Source organism: Coregonus clupeaformis, chromosome 4, assembly GCF_020615455.1.
Source record: "Coregonus clupeaformis isolate EN_2021a chromosome 4, ASM2061545v1, whole genome shotgun sequence".
In the NCBI taxonomy this organism is placed as follows: Eukaryota; Metazoa; Chordata; class Actinopteri; order Salmoniformes; family Salmonidae; genus Coregonus; species Coregonus clupeaformis.
In genome coordinates, this window is record NC_059195.1 from 3,460,423 (window position 1) to 3,482,596 (window position 22,174).

The window sequence follows — 22,174 nt, forward strand, 5'->3', positions numbered from 1 at the left end:
AGTCCCATAGGGCGGCGCACAATTGGCCCAGCGTCATCCATGTTTGGCAGGTGTAGGCCGTCATTGTAAATAAGAATTTGTTCTTAACTGGCTTGCCTAGTTAAATAAAAATTAAAAATATGCTGGCCACCAGCATCACGTCACATTATGCTGGCTTGCAAAGTGATGTCTAATTCCTATTGGAATCCAGCCTGAATGGGGATATCCAACAATTGGAATGTTTATTCACCCACAATTTGCATTCAGAATGACTGCCAGGGTTTTGCCCTCAGAACATCAAATCAAATCAAGCTTTATTTATACAGCACATTTCAGACATGAATGCAACACAATGTGCTTTACAGGAAAAAACTAATAAAATTAAAATTAAAATTAAAGGTGAAATACTTATTACACAACAAAGATAAAAAACTAAAGAATGGCACAAACTGAACAACTAAAAAGCACCCTAAGGAAAAGCAAAGCTAAAAAGATGTGTTTTAAGATTACTTTTAAATATGTCTACAGTTTCAGCCCTCCCTCAGGTTCTCTGGCAGGCTATTCCAGAGGCTGGGGGCATAATAACTAAAGGCTACTTCTCCATGCCTCTTTGTCGGGACATGGACTCTACAAGGTGTTGAAAGTGTTCCACAGGGATGCTTGCCCATGTTGACTCCAATGCTTCCACAGTTGTGTCAAGTTGGCTGGATGTCCTTTGGGTGGTGGACCATTCTTGATACACACAGGAACTGTTGAGCATGAAAAACCCAGCAGCATTGCAGTTTTTGACACAAACATGTGCGCCTGGCACCTACTACTGTTCAAAGGCACTTAAATATTTTGTCTTGCCCATTCACCCTCTGAATGGCACACATAGACAATCCATGTCTCAATTGACTAAAGGCTTAAAAATCCTTCTTCAACCTGTCTCCTCCCCTTCATCTACACTGATTGAAGTGGATTTAACAAGTGACATCAATAAGGGATCATAGCTTCACCTGGATTCACCTGGTCAATCTATGACATGGAAAGAGCAGGTGTCTTTTAATGTTTTGTGCACTCACTGTACATCGATGTGTGCCCAATACCGCCCCTCCTCTCTGATTCTCCGCAGTATCAAGTGGCTACGGAGTGCATGCTCGGAAAAGCACAAAGCAAAGTAATATTTCTAAGATAGCTGCTGGCATGGTGTAAATAAAACTAGGCTGCATTACACACTGCAATGGGTATTCCAACCCTGAGCCCCAGCCTGCTCTGCTCTTGCTGATCAAAAACGTTGTGTGCTGCCTAACCAATGGCTGTGCTGTGTAGGCCTACAGTGGCAGTTCAGGAGGAGAGTCAAAGGCTTTTTCCAAAATTAATTTTTCATTAGGCCTAGTCCAAAAATGCACTCTCTTGCGCGCGGACTGTCCTATTGCCTATGTTCTGTTCAGTTTGAGAAGGAGAGCGCGAAGATGACAAGGAGGACTGGAGGTCAACTTTGATAGCTTTCTACTACTATAATTGATTTTATTAAAAACAATGTTTCTTGCCCATTATGCAAGCGTATTGATTAGAGTCATTGGCCTCACAATAAGCCAGATTCGAGTAACTTACATTGTGGTGACTGAAACTTGAAACAGCAGCCGCGGCACAATCAATTGGAAATGGACAGCTCATGGTGCTGAAAGGTAGTCAAATTTTAATAGGCATAATTAATTTGACTTTACTAACAACAAGAGGGCTTTGTGTTGGAGCCTATTTCTTCATATTTAAGAAATAAGAGGTAGGCCTACCTGTTTGGCAGATTAAATTAGGCTATAGGCTGCTATAAACATAGATTTGTCAGTCAATTCAGTGTCGGTGAAGGGCAGTTAAGTTAAAACCAAGACTCGAATTGAGGGGGTATGAGAGGGTATGCCATAGGCCTACTTTTAATTAAAGAAAATGGCAAAAAGCACAGGCCTACCCCTTGTTAGCTTAAAATTTAGAAGAAATTTAAACTGATCCAATTATATAAAGTGATATATAAGAGCGCTTTGGTCCGCGATGCTTTACAGGATGCATTGTTTTGTTTCTTTGACATTCAGAGGCTGAGACACAACCTTCTATAGCAAGGACATTTTTTTTTACTTTGCTTGGGAAGTAATCTAATTCTGTCACTATCACTTGATTAAGCGATTCACTTTCTGTACAGTAGAAGATGTTTAAACCCAGACAGCTTTTAGGAAAACACTTTCTAACACTGCATATCTAAGGCTCTGGTCTGTCCAAGAAGTGAGGGTAAACGGTATAGACATGTTCTCTGCTATCCACTATGTTTTAATTATTATTTTGGGTATAACGGAGAGTCACTTGTTTTTTTTCCAAGCATTCAGGGATGGTTTAGTTAAAATATATTTTTGATGAAGGTTGTATTATCCATTTTCATTTCAGAAAGGTCCAATTTTCTCCATGTAATCCTTACTATTAAATAACGTTCACCCCCTAAACTGGAACAACAGTTTCAGTAATGGGTGCAATAAGTTCAACTAACAAATTTGATTCGTTTAGAAACATGTTATTTATCTTTGTGTAGCATAAGATAAATGAATTGATTAATTAAACAATTAATCTACAGGCAAAAACAAAGATATTGAATCAAATTATTCTAGAAAATCAAACTGCAATAGAGCATGCTGGGAAATATGATAATAATGAGTGTGGTTTTGCAGACCAGCTTGACCAGCTAGACCATGCAGGACCAGCATAAACTCCCCCCCCAAAAAACATGTTATTTGCCAGGGGTGAGGGTGATATGTGTAACCATTTTTTTTCTTCGTATTAGGAAGGGTTCTTTACTGCTGTGATGGTTGTGAAGAACCATCCTGTTATTTCCCTCTCCACCATGTTTTCCTTTAATGCCATGAAATGCTACACTGTTACAAAATTCCTTTAATTGCATTGGTAAACTATAGGCTACTAGTTGCAGTGAAAGTAAGGTAAACAACAAGTTACTGAACTTTTACAGCTGAATGAAGGTGTTAGTTGTAAAAGGACAGCATGCTGCTGAATGCTGGATACTCAAGACTATACCTCACTTGGGATTTGAACTCACAACCTCTTTGTTGCTAATGACCTGAACTTCCTGCTACACCACCAGGTCTATGTGCATGACAGATCATGGCCACAGATTTAATGGCAAGAATACGGTTCTGCACGTTGCCCAGAATCAAGTCAATAATTGTACAATTATCTGACAACACCAACATAAAAATAGCAGTACTCAGGGACACTTAATGTAATGTGTGCATAAACGCTCTGGGATTTGAACTTACAAGCTTTTCGGCGGAAGTGTATTAATGTTTCAGCAGTGCCATCATGTACATATTTTTACCAAGAACATGTGCCTGAAGAAAGTATTCACACCCCTTGACCTTTTCCCCATTTTGTACAGCCTGAATTTTAAATGGATTAAATTGTGTGTCACGTTCGTTGAGTACAGGATTGGACCAAGGTGCAGTGTGGTATGCGTACATGTTTGTTTATTTTATAAACACCGACAAAACAACAAAAGCAACGTAACGTGAAGTTCCAAAGGCTAAACATCAGACAAGCCAAACACATAGAAACAAGATCCCACAACATAGGTAGACAACATGGCTGCCTAAGTATGATCCCCAATCAGAGACAATGATCAACAGCTGCCTCTGATTGGGAACCACACCCGGCCAACATAGATCTACAATATCTAGATCTACACATAAATTCACACCCTGACCAAACCAACTAAAGAAAACCGGGCTCTCAAGGCCAGGGCGTGACAGTACCCCCCCCAAAGGTGCGTACTCCGGCCGCACCAACCTGACTCAATAGGGGAGGGTCCGGGTGGGCATTCAGCCTCGGTGGCGGCTCCGGCTCCGGGCGTGACGTCCTCTCCCTTTCTGCGTCCCCGTTGCACCCCTGGTCCGGTCTGAACCTCGGCGCGATGCTACCCCTCTCAATCCTCCCACGATGCACCAAGCCCTGTCTGGACCCTGGTGTGGGAGGCCCCGACCCTGGAGAGGGGCTGACGTCTGGTTCTGAAGTGGAGCCGCTGACCGGAGCTGAACTGGACCCCGGTGGATCGGACTGCTCTGGCTCTGGACTGGAGCTGCCGACCGGGGCTGGACTAGGCACCAGTGGAGCGGACTGCTCTGGCACTGGAGTGGAGCAGCTGACTGGAGCTGGATTGGGCACCGGTGGAGCGGACAGCTCTGGCACTGGAGTGGAGCCGCTGACCGGAGCTGAACTGGACCCCGGTGGAGCGGACTGCTCTGGCTCTGGACTGGATCAGCTGACTAGAGCTGGACTGGGCACCGGTGGAGCGGACTGCTCTGGCACTGGAGTGGAGCTGCTGACCGGAGCTGGACTAGGCACCGGTAGAGCGGACTGCTCTGGCATCTGGAGTAGAGCCGCTGACCGGAGCTAGACCAGGCACCGGTGGAGCGGACTGCTCTGGCACCAGCAGTACTGGGCTGGGGACACGCACCACTGGTCTGGTGCGAGTAACAGGCACAGGCCGCACCGGGCTTGGAACACGCACCACTGGTCTGGAGCGAGGAGCAGGCACGGGCCGCGCCGGACTGGAGACACGCACCACTGGTTTGGTGCGAGGAGCAGGCACGGGCCGTACCGGACTGGAGACATGCACCACTGGTTTGGTGCGGGAGAAGGTACAGGGCGTACCGGGCTGGCAACACGCACCACTGGTTTGGTGCGGGGATCAGGTACGGGCCGTACCGGGCTGGGGAGGCGCACTGGTGACACAGTGCGTAGAACCGAAGCAGGATATACTGGACCGTGGAGGCGCACTGGAGGTCTGGACTTTAAAGCTGGCACAACCCGTCCTGGCTGGATGCCCACTTTGGCACGGCACGTGCGGGGCGCTGGCACAGGGCGCACTGGGCTATGAATGTGCACTGGCGACACAGTGTGTAGGACTGGCACAGGATATACTGGACCGAGGAGGCGTACTGGAGACCAGGAGCGTTGAGCCGGCACAACCCGTCCTGGCTGGATGCCCACTTTGGCACGGCACGTGCGGGGCGTTGGCACAGGATGCACTGGGCTGTGAAGGCGCACTGGCGACACAGTGCGTATCTCCGCATAACTTGGTTCCTCAATGAACACACGCTCCTTACAGCGAGTGCGGGTAGTTGGCTCTGGTCTGCCCCCTGGCTCCGCCAACCACCCTGTGTGTCCCCCCAACAAAATGTCTTGGGGCTGTCTCTCGGGCTTCATTCGTTGTCGGCACCGTTGGCGTCGCCATTGATCCTCTCCTACCTGGGTTTCTACCTTCGCCCAGGGTCGAAAACTTCGACCACATCTTCCCCACCTGTGTCCAGGGTGTTTGCTCCTCCTGGGTACGCTGCTTGGTCCGTTGGTGGTGGGATCTTCTGTCACGTTCATTGAGTACAGGATTGGACCAAGGTGCAGCGTGGTATGCGTACATGTTCGTTTATTTTATAAACACCGACAAGACAAAACAACAAAAGCAACGTAACGTGCCGTTCCAAAGGCTAAACATCAGACAAGCCACACACATAGAAACAAGATCCCACAACATAGGTAGACAACATGGCTGCCTAAGTATGATCCCCAATCAGAGACAACGATCAATAGCTGCCTCTGATTGGCAACCACACCCGGCCAACATAGATCTACAATATCTAGATCTACACATAGAAATTCACACCCTGACCAAACCAACTAAAGAAAACCGGTCTCTCAAGGCCAGGGTGTGACAATGTGATTTATTTTGTCACTGGCCTACACACAATACCCCATAATGTCAAAGTGGAATTATGTTTTTCTAAAGTTTTACAAATTAATAAAAAATGAAAAGCTGAAATGTCTTAAGTTAATAAGAAATCAACCCCTTTGTTATGGCAAGCCAAAATAAGTTCAGGAGTAATGATTTGCTTAACAAGTCACATAAGTTGCATGGCATTAATTAGGTTTAACATGATCTTTCAATGACTACTTCATCTCTGAAATGTACCGGTGGTCCACATTACCATATTTGGGGGCTAATATACACTACCAGTCAAAAGTTTGGACACACCTACTCATTCAAGGGTTTTTCTTTATTTTTACTTTTTTTCATTTGTAGAATAATAGTGAAGATATCAAAACTATGGAATAACACATATGGAATCATGTAATAACCAAACATTTTATATTTGAGATTCTTGAAATAGCCACCCTTTGCCTTGATGACAGCTTTGCACACTCATGGCATTCTCTCAACCTTCACCTGGAATGCTTTTCCAACAGTCTTGAAGGAGTTCCCACATATGCTAAGCACTTGTTGGCTGCTTTTCCTTCACTCTGAAGTCTGACTCATCCCAAACCATCTAAATTGGGTTGAGGTCAGGGGATTGTGGAAACCAGGTCATCTGATTCAGCACTCCATCACTCTCCTTCTTGGTAAAATAGCCCTTACACAGCCTGGAGGTGTGTTGGGTCATTGTCCTGTTGAAAAACAAATGATAGTTCCACTAAGCCCAAACCAGATGGGATGGCGTATCACTGTAGAATGCTGTGGTAGCCATGCTGGTTAAGCGTGCCTTCAATTCTACATAAATCACAGAAATTGTCACTAGCAAAGCACCCCCACACCATCACACCTCCTCCTCCATGCTTTATGGTGGGAAATACACATGCGGAGATCATCCGTTCACCCACACAGCATCTCACAAATACACAGCGGTTGGAACCAAAAATCTCAAATTTGGACTCCAGACCAAAGGACACATTTTCACCGGTCTAATGTCCATTGCTCGTGTTTCTTGGCCCAAGCAGGTCTCTTCTTATTATTGGTGTCCTTTAGTAGTGGTTTCTTTGCAGCAATTTGACCATGAAGGCCTGATTCATACAGTCCCCTCTGAACAGTTGATGTTGAGATGATTCTGTTACTTGAACTCTGTGAAGCATTTATTTGGGCTGCAATTTCTGAGGCTGGTAACTCTAATGAACTTATCCTCTGCAGCAGAGGTAACTCTGGGTCTTCCATTCCTGTGGTGGTCCTCATGAGAGCCAGTTTCATCATAGCGCTTGATGGTTTTTGTGACTGCACTTGAAGAAACTGTTGACTGACCTTCATGTCTTAAAGTAATGATGGACTGTCGTTTTGCTTTGCTTATTTGAGCTGTTCTTGCCATAATATGAACTTGGTCTTTTACCAAATAGGGCTATCTTCTGTATACCCCCCCTACCTTGTCACAACACAACTGATTGGCTCAAACGCATTAAAAAGGAAAGGAATTCCACAAATTAACTTTTAAAAAGGCACACCTGTTAATTGAAATGCATTCCAGGTGACTACCTCATGAAGCTGGTTGAGAGAATGCCAAGCATGTGCAAAGCTGTCATCAAGGCAAAATGTGGCTATTTGAAGAATCTCAAATATAAAATGTTTGGTTACTACATGATTCCATGTGTTATTTCATAGTTTTGATATCTTCACTATTATTCTACAATGTAGAAAATAGTACAAATTTAAGAAAAACCCTAGAATGAGTAGGTGTGTCCAAACTTTTGACTGGTACTGTATGTTTTTTTGTGCCAACCATCAGTGGAAGTGTTGTACCAGTTTAAGTGGTTGATGGTTATTTCGTCAAAGGTTGAGTTCCTCTTTTAACACGGTCAGTTCTACAATCTTTGTAAGAGCGTGTGACATTAAATAAGAGCTGTACTGTTAAAAGGTTACTGTGTATTTCACAGTAACTTAATGGAAGTTTGTTACATGGAAGTTACTGTGAATTTTGTGCTGCAAACAGCTGTCAGTAAGTTGTTGTGAAATTCACAGCAACTGCTAGTAACATACTGACAGTTAGTTTGCCAGTTAAGCTGCGATTAAGTTATTGTAAAACACACAGTAATATATTTGCAACTAGCTGCCAGTAGCTCACTGTACCTTAAATGAACTTTTCTGATTACAAGAATGCTTACGACATTAAGTGACAACTATTACGTAGTCTTTGGGGTGAGCACACTTGGGACTCAGCCTCACCTGGCATCAACTTCTAGATTGGCAGCAAACTGACCTCCCTGCCACACCATCAGGTCGGTGAGCGTGACAGAGATCAGCCAAAGTAAGTTACTGTGAATTGTACAATAACAACCTACAGCAAGTTATTGAAAATTAAACATTAACTTCCCAGTGACCAACTCCCATTAACTTACAGCAAAATGCGCAGTAAACTTTCAACAGTGTAGCTCAAGCGTCACAAGCTCTTACAAAAATTGTACCACTGATCATGGACAAATTAGGTGCTCTGCCTTAATCAACATAACAATAAAAACCCTTAAACTGGTACAATACTTCCACTAACGGTTGGCACAAATGTAACATATTTTAGACCATGCCCCCAAATATGGTAATGCCCCCACCCCAGCACATTGCCCACACCTATATTTCAAACTGCAGTGAAAGGTAAACAACAACAAGTCATTTAACAACAATAACACCTTAATTCAACTGTAAAAAACATACCGTATTTTTACTGCAACTCAGTAGCTGGTAACTTTATGTCAAATTACTGGTAATTTTTAACAGTGTATGCCATAAGCACATCTGAAGTATCCTATAAATATAACTGTAGAACAAGTCATTGGTTCTACCTTCGAACCAGAGGGTTCTTCATAAGAGGATTCTAAATGTAACTCAAAATGGTTCCCCTACCTACAGGGAAAAATCAAAGCATTTCACGTTGCACCCAAAAAGGATTCCCCCGTGGGGACAAATGTCAATGTCTATTGGTTCTAATCTTTTAACAATCTATGTCACACCTAGGGCTGTTGCAGTGACCATATTACCGCCACACCGGCACTCATGAGTCATGACCACAGTAAAATTGCACATGACCGTTGAGTCATGTAATCTCCTCTTATACACTCAGGACATGCGTTGGTAGTACCCAACTCGCTAATGACCATCAGGTCGCTAATGGCCTGTTACTCAGGACTCTATTGTCCCTCTAACCACTCTGACATCAATTCAAATCCAATCGAAAATCACATCAAACACTGATCATCAAAACAGTATCATGCTTTTAAAACTCACCTCACTGTGATTAATCAGTTTGAAGAAAGAAGTTCAACAACAGGTTTAAACATAGTGGAAAACATGGTCGTTGTGGATGTTGTTTCAACGCCTAACAACAAAATGGACAGCACTTTCTAAGGTGATGATTCATTCAAAACACCCAAATGCATAGAGCTTATGCAAAGGCTTGGCCTAAATATGAGCCCAAGACCGAAAAAACCCTAAATTAAAATAATGATTGTGCCATTATAGAATACATAGCCTACAGCATATTAAGCATGGCAGAAAAACATAAAATATATCTACATAATTGGTCTAGCCTATACTCCAAAATTAAACATATTCTAGTAATGAATTGCCTTTGAGTGTGGACTGTATTAATATGCATACTGGATGGACTGGTTACCTCATGCTGCACTCCAAACTTTCCATCCATGAGTCGGGGAGAGAACATATAGGCCTAGGCGATACTGTTGGTTCATTGATTGTGCAGGGTGGCTTACAGAGTTACAGTGCCTTCAGAAAGTATTCACACCCCTTGACTTTTTCAACATTTTGTTCCATTACAGCCTGAATTTAAAATGGATTACATTTAGATTTTTGGGGCACTGGCTTACACACAATACCCTATAATGTCAAAGTGGAATTATGTTTGTAGACATTTTTACAAATTAATTTTAAAAAATGAAAAGCTGAAATGTCTTGAGTCAATAAATATTCAAACCCTTTGTTATGGCAAGCCTAAATATGTTCAGGAGTAAAAATGTACTTAAGAAGTCACATAGTAAGTTGCATGGACTCACTCTGTGTGCAATAATAGGGTTTAACATGATTTTTGAATGACTACCTCATCTCTGTACCCCACATATACAATTATATGTAAGGTCCCTCAGTCCAGCAGTGAATTTCAAACACAGATTCAACCACAAAGACCATGGAGGTTTTCCAATGACTCGCAAAGAAGGGCACCTATATACAGTCGGGACAGAGCATCTGCCTTAGCATTCTGGGAACCTGGCCTGTACGAAAGGGTGAAACAAAAACGGGTGAGAAACATTGACCATCTTGCCTTGCGAGGGTTTAATCTCCTCGCCGCCCGGATGTACTCCAGATTGCGGTGGTCAGTCAAAATGAGAAAAGGGTGGTTAGCCCCCTCAAGCCAATGTCTCCACACTTTCAGGGCTTGGACCACGGCCAACAGCTCTCGGTCCCCCACATTATAGTTGCGCTCCGCCGGACTGAGCTTCTTAGAAAAGAACGCTTGGGTGGTGTGCCCGAGCGCTGGGAAAGTACAGCACCTATCCCAGTCTCCGACGCGTCCACCTCAACCGTGAAGGCCAAGGAGGGATCCGGATGAGCCAGCACTGGAGCCGAGGTAAACAGGTTCTTCAGATGATTGAACGCCCTGTCCGCCTCAGCTGACCACCGCAGATGCACCGGTCCCCCCTTCAGCAACAAGGTAATGGGAGCCGCTAACTGACCAAAGCCCCGGATAAGTCGGCCAATTACGGACGGCCGAAATGCGGTCACATTCCATTTTCACCCCAGACGCAGACATGTGGTACCCTAGGAAGGAGATGGACTCCTGAAAGAACAGGCATTTCTCCGCCTTGGCATACAGGTAATGCTTCAACAGTCGTCCAAGTACTTTACGCACCAGGGACACATGTTCGGCCCGTGTAGCGGAGTATATGAGAATGTCATCAATATACACCACTACACCCTGTCCGTGCAGATCCCTGAAAATCTAATCGACAAAGGCTTGGAAGACTGATGGAGCATTCATCAACCCGTATGGCATCACGAGGTACTCATAGTGTCCTGAGGTAGTGCTGAAAGCCGTCTTCCACTCATCTCCCTCCCGAATACGCACCAGATTGTACGCTCTCCTGAGATCCAATTTCGTGAAGAAGCGCGCCCCGTGCAGTGATTCCGTCATACATGCTATCAGAGGTAAGGGATAGCTGTACTTGACAGTGATCTGATTAAGCCCACGGTAATCAATGCATGGGCGTAACCCACCATCCTTCTTCTTCACGAAAAAGAAACTAGAGGAAACAGGTGAAGTGGAAGGCCGAATGTATCCCTGTCTCAGAGATTCGGAGACATATGTTTCCATAGCCGCCTTCTCCGCCTGTGGAGAGGATACACGTGACTCCGGGGAAGTGCAGCGTCTACCTGGAGATTTATCGCACAATCCCCCGGACGATGGGGTGGTAATTTAGTCGCCCTCTTCTTACTGAAGGCGAGAGCCAAATCGGCATACCCAGTAGGAATGTGCACTGTGGAGACCTGGTTTGGACTCTCCACTGTAGTAGCCCCCAAGGAAACCCCTACACACCTCCCTGAATACTGACTGGACCATCCCTTGAGAGCCCTCTGTTGCCAGGAAATAGTGGGATCCAGGGGCGGTGTGTTCATTAGGGCGATATGGGCGACGCACTGCCAAACGGGAAAAGGAAGGGATTTTTTTTCTAATCAATTATATCACGGCAACAGTAGTTTTCAGTGTTCTAATCTAGACGTCTGATCTGCCACTAAATGTCCAATCAGGCTTCAAATGGCCCCGCCCCTTTTGGGGCGATTTCAGTCAGGTTGAAAATCGCCCAGGAGTCTCTCATAGACTATCATGTAAAATATTTTTTTTTTTCAAATATCAGAGCTTTCAATACAATCTCTATGTGTTCCGGGAGGGCTTGCACTTACGCGCTTTCGTCATACGTAACATAAGTAACCATGAACATAACTAAGAAAAGAGCGGGTAGCAGCGTCAATCAATTCACGTACAACTGTCAAGATGGCTAGCTTTGCGAGGCAAAGATGAAACTGAGGGCTCCACCAACCCTGGTATTTTTCTTGGACTTGTCAACTTTGTGGCACAATTAGATGAGGTGTTTGATGACCATCTTAAAAATGCTAAAGTTTTCAAGGGCACATCAAAGACCATTCAAAACGAGCTACTGGAGTGTATGATAGCGGTCATGAGGGAACATATTGTGGAGGAGGTGAAGTCGGCGAACTTCGTAGCTATCCAAGCTGACGAGACCATGGACGTTTCTACACAGACACAGCTGGTGCTTGTGCTGAGGTACATAGATAGCAACCACAAAGTGCAGGAGCGCTTTTTTGAGTTCCTTCCCATCTCGGAATCAACCTCAGTCTCAATCGCCAGTGTGCTTTTGGAGAGACTGAACGGTCTTTTTGACGACGACGAGAAAGTCAAACTCATTGCGCAAGCTTACGATGGAGCCAGTGTGAGGGGAGAGAAGGGGAGAGAAGGCTGGTGTGCAGCAAAAGGTGCGTAAGCATTTCAAGAATGCCCATTACGTGCATTGCTATGCGCATCAGCTGAATTTGATCATGCAGCAAGCTAGAACAGTTTCAGTACAAGTAATGTAGCCTCTCTCTCTCTTTCCCCCTCCCTGTCTGTCTCTTTAACACACACACGCCCAAATCAGTTCACAGTTGATGTTGTTTAAAATAGTTATTTTTCATTTTAAAAAAACAAAAAAAATCTGTTCATGTTCATTTTTACAAATCTATACAATTGGCCAGAATATGGTTGTTCATATTTACAAATCTATACAATTGGCCAGAATATGGTTGTTCATTTTTACAAAGCCATACAGATAGCTGTGTTTACCTTTTCTAGAAATTATTTTCAAATTCTGTTTTCAGGCAAAATGTCTATCACTGTTCATTTTCACAAATCTATACAAGAGGGCAGAATATGGAAGTCTATAAAAATTTATTATTACCAATAACTTGCATCAATGTTTTCAGTAGCCTCTATCAAAAGCTCCTGCTTGCTTGTTGTGAATTATGCTCAGGTGCACATATTTCCAATTCAACCATGAGGCCTTTTTGAAGCAAGTAATGTGTATATCAGTATTGACTTATATGCTGCCCCTGTCTTCATCTTGTTGCTGGACATATCTTTTTTTAAATGTGTGTAGGTCACCTAAATCATCAGAAAAATTGCCCCCCCTGAGAATTCTTTCAGGAGCCGCCACTGGTGGGATCATGAGTGGTTAACCAGGGAAGTCCCAACACCACAGGAGAATCAATCAGATAGAGATTAGACCTCCCTGATTAGACCTGACCCTAGCGGGCGACTATCTAATGCGTGGACAGGGAAGGGCACATCAACACGAACAGTAGGAATCCCTAACCTATGAGAATATTGACAATCAATAAAATTCCCAGCTGCGCCTGAATCTACTAGCGCCTTATGCTGGGAATGAGGAGAAAACTCCGGAAACACAACCTCTATACACAACTGACCAACAGGGAGCTCTGGGTGAGTCGGGTGCCTACTCACCTGAGATGGTCGACCAGTGCTCTGCTTACTGCCTCGACTCCCTGGGGACCCTCCCCAGCACCGACCCGCAGTGTGTCCTCTGCGGCCACAGTTGATGCAGGGGACGGCCCCTCTCCTGGTCTCCCTAAGCGCAGCACCTCTGAGCTCCATGGGGGTAGAGTCGGAGGTGCTGTGGGATGGAGTGAATGGGCCCTGATCAGAACATCCGCGGGTCTCCAACAGGTTATCCAGCCTGATGGACATCTCCACCAGTTGGTCCAGGTTGAGATTAGTATCCCTGCAGGCCAATTCCCGCCGAACGTCCTCCCTTAGGCTGCACCAATAGTGGTCGATCAGGGCCCTCTCATTCCATCCGGCGCTGGCTGCCAACGTCCTGAACTCCAGCGCAAAATCCTGGGCGCTCCTCCTCTCCTGTCATAGGTGGAACAGACGCTCGCCCTCCGCTCTCCCCTCGGGTGGATGATCGAATACCACCCGGAAGCGGCGGATGAAATCCTCATGGCGGACCGATGCAGCGTCAATTCCTCCCCACTCGGCGTTGGCCCACTCGAGTGCCTTCCCCGACAGACAGGAGATGAGGACGGACACGCTCTCATATCCCGAGGGCGCCGGGTGAATGGTTGCCAGGTAGAGCTCTACCTGGAGAAGGAAACCCTGACACCCGGCTGGTGTACCGTCATATGCCCTCGGGAGCGAGAGCCGAATCCCACTGGGCCCAGGTGGAGAAGGGGTGGACTGTGGTATGGGTGGTAGAGTGGTTGGAGGAGGTGTGGGAAGGCCACCTCTCTCCCAACGGTCCATAGTATTCATCACCCTCTCCATGGCGTTGCCGAGCGCCTGGATGATACTCTCCTGTCGTTGAAATCGTTCCTCCATCGATTCGGACTGACGGGCTGTACCTGCTGACTCCATAGATGGTGCGTGGTTCTGTGACGAGTGTCAGTGTAATGCGGTGGATCGAAGTCAGGCGCAGGACACAGAAACATACTTTACTGAAAATTAGTAAAGAAAACAACACAGAAATACCTCCACACAGGAAGGAACTAACCCGCTCACCAACGACACACGAAATGAAAAACAACCACGCACAAAACACATTGGGAGCCACTGGGTTAAATAGGGAAGGCGTGATTACAATAATGGGCAACAGGTGTGTGACATTAGACAACAGGTGCAACATAGAACATAGATCGGCAGTAGCTAGTATTCCAGTGACGACGAACGCCGCAGCCTGCCCGAGCAAGGAGGGGCAGCCTCGGCAGAATCCGTGACACAATATCTGTGTTGATTGGTTAATTAATAAATGAATGTATGTTATGCTACACAAAGATAAATAACATACATTTTTCTAAACTAATCCAATCTGTTAGTTGGATTTATTGCACCCGTGACTGAAATGGTTGTTCCAGTTTAGTCTAATTTATTCAACTTTCTAACACTGGCAGTCAATCTGAATGCAGATTGTGGGAATCCAATCTGTCTGGATTCCAATAGGAATTAAACATCACTTTGCAAGCCAGCATAATGTAACTTCATGCTAGCCACCAGTGTCCAAAACACAGTGAAGGCTGGTCACCAGTGAAAACAATGACGGCTGGTTACATTTGACATTTGAGTCATTTAGCAGACGCTCCTATCAAGAGTGACTTACAGTTAGTGCATTCATCTTAAGATAGCTAGGTGGGACAACCACATATCACAGGCATAGAAAGCTACTATATTGAGGAAAAATGTACTATCAGTAGAGTCAGAGCTAGAAGGGGGGTGGGGAGGGGTCAAGGTGAGGAAGACGATTATTTAAGTTACTGTTTGAAGAGGTAGGGTTTCAGATGTTTTCGGAAGATGGGCAGGGACTCTGCTGTCCTAGCTTAAGGGGGAAGCTGGTTCCACCATTGGGGTGCCAGGACAGAGAAGAGCTTGGACTGGGCTGAGTGGGAGCTGCCCTCCCTTAGGCGTGGGAGGGCCAAGAGACCTGAGGTGGCAGAACGGAGTGCTCGGGTTGGGGTGTAGGGTTTGAGCATAGCCTAAAGGTAGGGAGTGGCAGTTCCTCTTGTTGTTCAGTAGGTGAGCACCATGGTCTTGTAGTGGATGCGAGCTTCGACTGGAAGCCAGTGGAGTGTGCGGAGGAGCGGGGTGACATGAGAGAACTTGGGAAGGTTGAAAACCATGCAGGCTGCAGCATTCTGGATAAGTTGCAGTGGTTTGATGGCACAAGCGGGGAGCCCAGACAACAGCGAGTTGCAGTAGTCCAGATGGGAAAGGACAAGTGCCTGGATTAGGACCTGCGCCGCTTCCTGTGTGAGGTAGGGTCGTAATCTATGGATGTTTTAGAGCATGAAACTGCAGGAGCGGGTCACTGCTTTGATGTTTGCAGAGAACAACAGGGTGTTGTCCAGGGTGACGCCAAGGTTCTTGGCACTCTGGGAGAGCAACACTGTGGCGTTATCAACCGTGATGGAGATGTCTTTGAGCAGGCAGGCCTTCCCCGGGAGGAAGAGCAGTTCTGTCTTGTCGAGGTTGAGTTTGAGGTGGTGGGCCGACATCCAAGTTGAGATATCTGCCAGGCACGCAGAGATGCGTGTCACCACCTGGGTGTCAGAAGGGGGGAAGAAGAAAAGTAGTTGAGTGTCATCCGCTTAGCAATGATAGGAGAGACCATGTGAGGATATGACGGAGCCGAGTGACTTGGTGTATAGAGAGATGAGGGCCTAGAACCGAGCCCTAGGGGACACCAGTAGTGAGAGTATGTGGTGCAGACACAGATCCTCTCCACGTCACCTGGTAGGAGCGGCCTGCCAGGTAGGAAGCAATCCAAGAGCGTGCAGAGCCTGAGACGCCCAGCTCTGAGAGGGTGGAGAGGAGGATCTGATATTTCACCGTGTCGAAGGCAGCGGATAGATCTAGGAGGATGAGAACAGAGGAGAGAGAGTCAGCTTTGGCATTCTTGGTTGATTGACCCATCTTGAGGCCTGACTGGTTAGGGTCAATAAGATCGTTTTGAGAGTGATAATGAGAAAGTTGATCAGAGACAGCACGCTCAAGTGTTTTGGAAAGAAAAGAAAGGATACAGGTCTGTAGTTTTTGACGTCAGATGAATCGAGTGTTGGTTTCTTGAGGGGAGCAACTCGGGCCATTTTGAAGTCAGAGGGGATGCAGCCAGTGGTCAGGGATGAGTTGATGAGGAAAGTGACGAATGGGAGAAGGTCTCCAGAGATGGTCTGGAGGAGGGGATGAGGTCGAGCGGGCAGGTTGTCATGTGGCCAGAACTCACTAGTCGCAGGATGTCATCTGAAGAGAGGGGAGAAAGAGGTCAAGGCGTAGGGTAGTTTTGTGTGAGTGAGAACATTGGACTCAATAGGCTGAGTGAATGAGTAGCGGATGTCAACCTTTTTTTCAAAGTGGTTGACAAAGTCGTCCGCAGAGAGGGATGATGGAGGGGGAGGGGTGGAGGATTACAGAGGGAGGAGAAGGTAGGAAATAGTTTCCTAGGGTTAGAGGCAGAAGTTTGAAATGTAGAGTCGTAGAAAGTGGCTTTAGAAGCGGACACAGAGGAAGAGAAGGTAGAGAGGAGGGAGTGAAAGGATGATATGGTCCTACGGAAGTTTAGTTTTCCTCATTTTTTGCTCAGCTGCCCGCAGCCCTGTTCTGTAAGCTCCCAATGAGTCACTCAGCCATGGAGCAGGAGGTGAGAGGACAGTGCGAGTCATATGATGCGGAAAGGGAGGAAAGTAAGATCGAAAAATCGAGAGCGAGAGAGAGAGAGAGAGAGAGAGAGAGAGAGAGAGAGAGAGAGAGGATTGGATAGAAGAGAAAGATGATAGGATAGAAGAGCGAGAGAGAGCGATGATAGAAGAGAGAGAGAGCGAGAGAGATGTTATGAGAGAGAGATGATAGGATGAGAGAGAGAGATGATAGAAGAGAGAGAGAGCGAGAGAGATGTTAGGAGAGAGAGATGATAGGATGAGAGAGAGAGAGAGAGAGAGAGAGAGAGAGAGAGAGAGAGAGAGAGAGAGAGAGAGAGAGGATAGGATAGAAGAGAGAGAGGGATGATAGGATAGAAGAGAGAGAGAGATGATAGGATAGGAGAGAAGAGAGATGATAGGATAGAATAGAGATGATAGGATAGGATAGAAGAGAGAGATGATAGGATAGAAGAGAGAGATGATAGGATAGAAGAGAGCGAGAGAGAGATGATAGGATAGAAGAGAGCGAGAGAGAGCGAGACAGAGATGATAAGATAGGAGAGAGAGCAAGATGATAGGATAGAAGAGAGCGAGAGAGATGATGAGTTAGAAGAGAGAGAGAGAGCAAGATGATAGGATAGAAGAGAGTGAGAGAGATGATAAGATAGAAGAGAGAGCGAGAAAGATGATACGATAGAAGAGAGCGAGAGAGAAGGAGAGAGCGAGAGAGAGAGATGATAGGATAGAAGAGAGAGAGAGTTGATAGAATAGAAGAGCGAGAGCGAGAGAGATGATAGAAGAGAGAGATGATAGGATAGAAGAGAGCGAGAGAGCGAGATGAGAGAAGATAGAAGAGAGAGATGATAGGAGAGAGAGATGATAGGATAGAAGAGAGAGATGTTAGGAGAGAGAGAGAAGAGAGAGATGATAGGATAGAAGAGAGATAGAGATGATAGGATAGAAGAGCGAGAGAGATGATAGGATAGGAGAGAGAGGGAGATGATAGGATAGGAGAGAGAGAGAGAGAGATGATAGGATAGGAGAGAGAGATATGATAGGATTGAAGAGAGTGAAATAGGATAGAAGAGAGAGCGCGAGAGATGATAGGATAGAAGAGAGAGCTCGAGAGATGATAGGATAGAAGAGAGAGCACAAGAGATGCTAGGATAGAAGAGAGAGAGAGATGATAGGATAGGAGAGAGCGAGAGATGATAGGATTGAAGAGCGAGAGTGCGAGTGCGAGCGAGTGCGAGAGAGAGCGATGATAGGATAGGAGCGAGTGAGAGAGAGAGAGATAGGATAGGAGAGAGAGAGCGAGAGGATAAGAGAGAGATCGAGCGAGAGAGCGAGATGATAGGATATAAGAGAGAAAGCGAGAGAGAGCGAGAGAGAGAGCGAGCATTGCAATGGCGCATGACTATCTGGGTGGGGCAGAGTGGTTAGGGTTGGAGGAAAGGGAGTAGTGATCAGAGACCTGGAGGGGGGTTGCAGTGAGATTCCTAAGCGAGCAGCCTCTAGTAAAGATGAAGTCAAGCGTATTGCCTGCCTTATGAGTTGGAGGGGATTGGGAAAGGTCAAAAGAGGCGAGGACGGGAAAGAGAGAGTTGGAAATAAATTAATCGAAGGCAGACGTCGGGAGGTTGAATTCGCCAAGTACAAAGAGCGGTGAGCCATCGTCAGGAAATGAGCTTATCAAGGTGTCAAACTCATTGAGGAACTCTCCAAGGGCACCTGGTGGGCGAAAGATGTCGATAATGTTAAGCTTAAGTGGACAAGTGACAGTGACAGCATGGAATTCAAATGAGGAGATGGACAGGTGAGAGAGGGAGAAAATAGAAAATGTCCACTTAGGAGAAATGAGTAGACCTGTGCCACCACCGCAGCGACCAGATGCTCTCGGACTATGAGAGAAAACAGTCAGATGACGAAAGAGCAGCTGGAGTAGCAGTGTTGTCTGGGGTGATCCATGTCTCCGTCAGGGCCAAAAAGTCAAGGGACTGAAGGGCAGCATAGGCTGAGATTAACTCTGCGTTCTTGACCGCAGATCGGCAGTTCCAAACGCTGCCAGAGACCCAGAATTCCATATGGGTTGTGGCGCAGGGTACACTAAATTAGAAGGGTTGCTGCCAAGGGGTGGGGAGCATCTGTAAAGCCTACAGGGAGAGGTGCGAACAGGTATAGAAAACACACACATAGCTGACAAAGCTACAAAATAGCAAAATTAGATCATCTGTAAATAACTAGGTAAAATACTGAAGTGAGAGAGTTGTGTGGAGCCTTTGTCATGAACCCTGCGTCCTGAGTCTGTTCCTGCCTGTGTTGCCGTTTTTCTGCTCTGAATCTCCTGTTTCCTGAAGGTTCCTGAACGCACCCTGTCCGGTTGCCGGGCGACGTTGCTAGGTGGGTGATCTCTCGATTACCCGCACCTGCTTCTCATCAGCTTCGGCACACCTGGTCCTGATCATCACCCCTTCATAAGCTCTGACCTGACATCCATTCCCTGCCGTATCGTTAGCCATGAACAGTATGTTTTGTCAGCGTATCAGCCTCTGAGTTACTAGCGTTAGTTTTGTTGTTTTGCACCTTGTTGGCCTGCCGTGTACTTACCTCAGTTTTTTTCTGTCTACAGTCATTCTCCCGGGACCTTCACCCAACCCCTGCCTGGTTGTCGGTGGCTGCCGTGCCATCATTGGATCTGCCACTTCACCTCCACCAACTCTTCTCCGCCGCCCGCTCCGTCTCCTGGATTACTCTGCATTTTTTAAAAAATCTGTTAATAAATACTCACCTTCGTTCAACTCACCTCATCCTGGTCTGCTTCTGGGTTCTGTCGTAGTGAACCGTGACAGCCTTCCTCTCTTCCTCGAAGAAATCCGCAGAACAGTCTTTGTTTTGGCGACAGCCTTAGTTTTGCGACACTACCGCTTCTGACACAGCCGACGCTGAGAAACCAGGAGACTGACGAACTAACACTAATTGCTAACTGCCTAGCAGAGGTGGAGAGCACACCTCCCTGTACTAATTGCTGATTGCCAAGGAGAGGTGAAACCACTTTCCCTCCAATACAGCCACTGATTACCAAAACAAGTCACAAATGTCCCTACCCCTTGATCCTGGTTGATGTGTCAACAACTATCTGCAAATTATGAGCAGTCAGCAGTTCACACACCAAGCAGGCCACTGGGAAGATAGGCGGCATTTAAAGTAGATTGCCCTAGCTAGCAAAAAGACAGTATTAGACCACAACAGATAAAGACCAAAAAAATATATACTTATCACTCCTGGAGATATCAGGAGTCCTCTAGCTATAGAATGAAGCACACTGAGATGGAGCCTGAGAAGCTGGTTATATACACTCAGAAAATTGATTAAACCACTCCTCTAGCTATAGAATGAAGCAGGGAAATCACAACAAAGGCTGGTCACCAGCAAAAAAAACAACTGTCAGCATAACCAGCTAGACCATGCTGGTCAGACCAGTTTGACCAGCATCCAACCAGCATTGACCAGCATAGACCAGCATGGACCAACATAGACCAGCATGTACCAGCTTGAAATGTATGCTGGTCTATGCTGTTTTTTTTAGCTGGGTATACTGTTTCATATCCATATGATGGAGGGAAAGGAATTTAAACCCCTGTGTAGTGGGCATATATCAGCCTGAACTTCATGGTTAGCATCCCCTTTCTGACGACTAGTGCCTTGCAGCCAGTCAGTGCCTAATCTCTCGCGGACAGATTCTCGTGGACATGAAACAGTGAGAATCTGTCAAGGCTCACGTAGAATTACAGTATGTGATTACGAGCAGCAGTAGTTCCTGATTTTGGGTTTCCGTCATTGATTATTTGAACAAATCAGGATTGGGTGAAGGCAGTGCTTAAACTGGTGCAGTGATTTTCAAGCCCAATAAACGGTTTCCACTAGATTCCACAACCACAAAATGTTCCATATTGTAAATATTCATAATTTTTGTTGTTGTTTCTTTTTGGCTATGATAAACATGGGTGACATTAGCATAATGGAGGGATTTGGTTGAGAGTTTCTGTTTGAGAGGGAGGAGACGTTACTTCCTTCCTTTGCACTAAGGTAATCAGAATTGTTAACGGCAACTGACAAACTTTCGCGAAATAATTAAACTTCTTGGTAACCAAGATTAGTCAGTGCCTAGTACACACTTTAGGGGCCTCCGAGATATATAAGTGCCTAATGAAATGTAATAAACAAAATAATGAAACCATTGAGTAGATTATGTACTGATTGTTCCCCTATCTCTCCGGCGAGAGAGAGAGAAGAGAGAAAGAGAAGAAGAAGCAGAGAGGCATTCTTGGGTTTGACAGATGACTCATTGGCAGACCATTTTTCATCCACTGCCCTCGCTGCCGAGACATGGCGGCAGGGGGAACGGGGGTCCTCATGGGCCATAGGTGTGTTGCCCCCGGGGAGGCACCTGGGCACTGGCCCACTGAGAGGGATGGTAGGGGGGAGATGAGGTGGGTGATAGAGAAGGGAGGGTAGAGAAGGGGAGGGGTAAGGAGGGTAGAGGTTTGGATAAGGAGGGTAGATAAGTTAAATAAAGGCATTTTTTGGACAGTGGGAGTAGAAGACAGAAAGAGACATGTTGCGTCCTGATTCTCTACATTCCGTGTCATGGATCTAACAATGGTGGAAACTCCCTCCAGCTAATGCTAACACCAATTAAATGATTTGAAATCCATGACAGGGAGAGTGGAAATGCACAATTCTGGAGAAGGGGGGAGAATCTGGAAAAATAAGGGACGAGTTTTGAGGGAAGGGAGGCATAAGCTGAACAGAGAAGTGTGTCCACCCGTTTGCGCACATGCATGGCCTTTCGTTTTTTAACACAAGCTATACTTAAAAGTGTAAAATATCATGGCATTGCAACCAGGGCCACCATTTGTCACATTTTCAAAACAGAAATATGTCCCGGGTTCACATCCCAGGTAAACACATGAAATACCATTTTTGATCCTGAAGTTGAACCCTACATTCCCCCAGTATATCTCCAACCTAATTTGTTCTCATGTAAAAAATATGCAAGGGAAGGGCTGTTAGTCATTACGGAGGTCTGGTAAACAAACAAAGAATCCAATGCATGTGACCAAAATTCAAAATCTTTCAACA